Below are 4,627 nucleotides of genomic sequence, written 5' to 3' on the forward strand. Positions count from 1 at the left end.
CCTTTCAAAGCCTCTGCACTTTCTCAGAATGTGCTCAGTGTTGGGTTGAACAACAGTGTGCACAGCAAGATCCCACCGTGTCTCTCCGCCCACCTGAGGGTGTACCCCACCCCCTCCACCCCCTCGGGTTCAGTATCCAAAAGGAGAACGCACAGGCCTCAGGCAGCTGAGGATGTTAATATCGCCGCCACCCCATCCACCCACCCTCAACATTCACTCCCTCCACCACCGACGCACAGCGGCAGCAGTGTGTAGCGTCTACAAGATGCACCGCAGCGACTCGCCAAGGCTCCTTCGACAGCACCGCCCAAACCCACCACCTCTACCCCCGAGAAGGACAAGGGCAGCAGACGCCATGGGGAATATCTACCGCCTGCAAGTTCCCGCCCCCCCGTCCCCGTCCCCCCCGTCCCCCCTCCCTGCCCACACACACAAACCATCCCGCCTTGGAAATATATCGGCTGTTCCTTCACTTCTCCCCCTCCCCCCTCTTAAACACATCGACGCGATTCACCTCAGCCCCGTGGGAGCGACTTCCACACTCTCCCCACTCTCCGGGGAAAGAGCTTTCTCCTTAATTACCCCCAAGCCTCCCCTCCCCTACCCCCTCCCCCCACCCCACCCCACCCCCACCCCACCCCACCCCACCCCCACCATCCCCCCATCAATGGATTTATTAGTGACCGTCTCAGATTGCTGGCTCTCCTGATTCTAGTCTCATAGAATCCTACAGTGCAGAAGGAGGCCATTCGGCCCATCGAGTCTGCACCGACCACAATCCCACCCAGGCCCCATCCCCATAACTCCACACATTTACCCTGATAGTTCCCCTGACACTAAGGGACAATTTAGCATGGCCAATCCACCTGACCCGCGCATCTTTGGACTGTGGGAGGAAACCGGAGCACCCGGAGGAAACCCACACAGACACGGGGAGAACGTGCAGACTCCGCACAGACAGTGACCCAAGCCGGGAATCGAACCCGGGTCCCTGGCGCTGTGGGGCAGCAGTGCCAACCACTGCGCCATCGTGCTGCCCCCATACCCAGGACACACAGCAGAAACATTTCCCGTACATCAACCATACCGAAAGCCCCTTCATCATTTTAAAGACCTCACTTAGGTTGCACCCCCACCGCAACCCCCCACCCACCCCCACCCACATCCCACACACACAAACACCCGCCCAGCCTCCTCTTCTCTTGAGGTCTGTTCAGTTTTTGTGGACAACTCAGGAATGAAGGTTCCGGATAAATGGTTTGAGCATTTGTCCTCCGGGGGGGGTGGGGGTGTCAGAATCAGGGTCTGGTTAGGCAGTTATAGGAGCTAGGAGGAATTAAGTAGAGAAACCTTTGCGCTCTCCAGTTGACTTGATAGGGTTTTGGGAGAAGGAGGCAGCGAGAAAGAGAGAGAGAGAGAGACAGAGAGAGATTGAAGGACTGAGGCCTGGCGGAGATGTTGAAGCCTGCACACCCCAAGATGGCCGCCCTCTTCCCCGCCTCCAGGTGCTCATGGGAGTCTCTCAGCTTCTCACTCAAGCAGCAGAGTCGGAGCAGCAGTGTGACTGCTCTGAGGAGCAAATAACCCAAATCTCTAATGCGCTAATGGGCCTCCTCCTGTTCCTGGGTCACACAGTAGCACAGTGGTTAGCACTGCTGCCTCACAGTGCCAGGGACCCGGGTTTGATTCCCAGCTTGGGTCACTGTCTGTGTGGAGTTTGCCCGTTCTCCCCGTGTCTGCGTGGGTTTTCGCCGGGTGCTCCGGTTTCCTCCCACACTCCAAAGATGTGCGTGTTAGGTGGATTGGCTGTGCTAAATTGCCCCTTAGTGTCAGGGGGACGAGCGAGGATAAATGAATGGAGTTATGGGGATAGGGCCTGGCAATAGGGATTGTGGTCAGTGCAGACTCGATGGGCTGAATGGCCTCCTTCTGCACTGTAGGGTGCTATGGTTCTGTGATTCTGTGTAATAGGCTCGAAAGGAGCTGAATGGCCTCTTCCTGTTCCTGTGTAACAGGCTCAAGAGGGGATGAATGGGCCTCCTCCTGTTCCTGTGTAACAGGCTCAAGAGGGGCTGAATGGCCTCCTGTTCCTTTGTAACAGGCTCGAGAGGGGCTGAATAGCCTCCTCCTGTTCCCGTGTAACAGGCTTGAGGGGGGCTGAATGGGCCTCCTCCTGTTCCTGTGTAACAGGCTCAAGAGGGGCTGAATGGCCTCCTGCTGTTCTGGTGTAACAGGCTCGAGGAGTCCATTCTGCCCATCAAATCATTGTCTGCACAGTTGAGTCAATTGAGCCTGAACACACAATTTTTCCGTAAACATGGAGGGCATTGAGGGAAATGTGGCAGCTCCACACTAACCCCCCCCCCCCCAAACCTCCCCCCCCCCCAACCTCCCCCCCCCCCCCCCCCCGGCCTCAGACCCACCATTTCCCCCGGTCATCGATCAAAACTTGCCTGGGGTTGGTGGGGATGGAGGGGGGGGGGGGGGGGAGGGGGGGAGGTCAGCAAGGCGGAGGTTGGAGCCTGAGCTTCCCCTGCCCTGTGTTTGGGGCTCTGTACAACACTGGGTTAGACAATTAAAGCTATAATTTGACCAATAAGCCAAGATAAGAGCTCAGTCTATTACTGACCTCTCAGAAGCACACCAGGAATTACTCAACGTAGGCCGAGTTTGGAGCCTGAGCTTTTCCTGCCCTATCAGAACCACGCACACCGGGTTAGATGAGGCTAACTCGATGTAGGCCGTGATTGGAGCCTGAGCTTTTCCTGCCCTGTCAGAACCACGCACACCGGGTTAGATGAGGCTAACTCGACGTAGGCCGAGATTGGAGCCTGGGGCTTTCCTGATTCACAGCCCCGTCGACGGGCGCACGATTAGTGGGCAAGCGCGGAGCAGCTAGAGAGGCGCGAGTGTGAGGGTTTAGGGAGAGGGAAATGGTCCATACCAGCAGAGAACTGGAGCCAGGCGCACACCTTGTAAACCGTGGCGGGGCTGCAGCAGCGGTACAGGCCGAAGCAGCAGCAGATGCTGGCCAGCACCAAAACCAGGGCCATGCAGACAAAGACAGCCGCCGTCTCGAAGGAGGGCACCGGCGACAGGCTGGCCACGGAGCCCCGGCACTGGGGCAGCCACTCCGTCTCCAGGCACACCTCGAAGAGGCCGAAGCTGCCAGTGGGGCCTGGGCCGGCCCCGCTCCGCACCCAGGCTGGTTCGATCAGCACCACCACTTCCAGCACGGCGAAGCAGAGCGTGCAAACGGCCCACAGGGCGGCCACTGCCCGCGCGTTCCTCACAAAGTCAGTCTGGTAGAGATGTGCCACCTCCCTCGCGGCCAGCATCACGGCGAGGGGGGGGGGGGGGGGTAGGAGTGGTGGAGAGCAGAGGGTAGCAGTGCCAGCTGGAGAGACAGCCTGAGCTGCAGGCCAGGAGGTGGCCCTGGCGTCACGCAGAGGTGCTGCTTCTCACTGCAGGCTTTCTGCAGCGCAGCCCAGGCAGCGCTCAGCTCGGACCTGACAGATAATCCATCAAGGACACAGAATCCAAATCCACCTCCTCACCGCTCCCAGACAGCCAGCGAGCCCAGAGACACTCCACTCTCTCACTCCCATTCACACTGACACTCAAACACACTCACTCACACACACACTGACAGACACTCAAACACACTCACTCACACACACACACACTGACACCCAAACACACTCACTCACACACACACTGACAGACACTCAAACACACTCACTCACACACACACACACTGACACCCAAACACACTCACTCACACACACACACTGACAGACACTCAAACACACTCACTCACACACACACACTGATACTCACACACCCTCCCCCACACACACTGACACAAACACACACAGACACACAGACACACACACACACACACACTTTGACACTCACACACTTTCACATACACACTCTCACACACACTGACACACTTACATGCTGACACACACAGTGCCATCCCAGGCAGGCACTCTCTCACAACTCACACCGACACACTCACACCCAGACACACTCCCCCACACACTGATATCCAGACAAACTCCCCCACACACTGACACCCAGACACACTGACACACTCACTGACACAGAAACACACACACATGACACACTCACACACTGACATTCACAGATACTCTGACACACACACCCCGCCAAACACACACTGACACACACACTCACCCCCACACACACTGGTACACACGCAGAAACACATACACTCCTCTCCCCCCGCCCCCCCCCCCCCCCCCGTCTGACACACGCACACACTGACACTCAAATTTACTCATACACACACTCCCCCCCCCACCACCACCACCACCCCCCCCCCCCCCCCCCCCCCCCCGCCAACCGAAACACACACACTAACACACACACACTCACACACACACACACACTGTACCTGTCAGGCAAATACCAGGAAGTGTCGGAAAAATCCCCTGGAGTGTTGGACAGCAACATAATCTCAGGCAGCCAGGCGAAGGGGAAGATGCTAACAGCAGTTAATTAAAATATCGCTGGGTTTCTCAAAGGAGAAGAGGGAGAGAGAGAGAGAGATGGAGAGGGATAGGGAGGGAATTCCAGAGCTTAGGGGCCCCCCAGGCAG

The 4,627-nt window shown here is 57.6% G+C and overlaps 1 pseudogene; it reads right to left on the bottom strand.

Moving 5' to 3' along the window:
* Positions 1–2,944: 2,944 nt before the first annotated feature.
* LOC144491214 (LHFPL tetraspan subfamily member 3 protein pseudogene) lies at positions 2,945–3,338 on the bottom strand (annotated as a pseudogene).
* Positions 3,339–4,627: the final 1,289 nt, after the last annotated feature.

This window comes from Mustelus asterias, unplaced genomic scaffold (genome assembly GCF_964213995.1).
Source record: "Mustelus asterias unplaced genomic scaffold, sMusAst1.hap1.1 HAP1_SCAFFOLD_4739, whole genome shotgun sequence".
Lineage (NCBI taxonomy): Eukaryota > Metazoa > Chordata > Chondrichthyes > Carcharhiniformes > Triakidae > Mustelus > Mustelus asterias.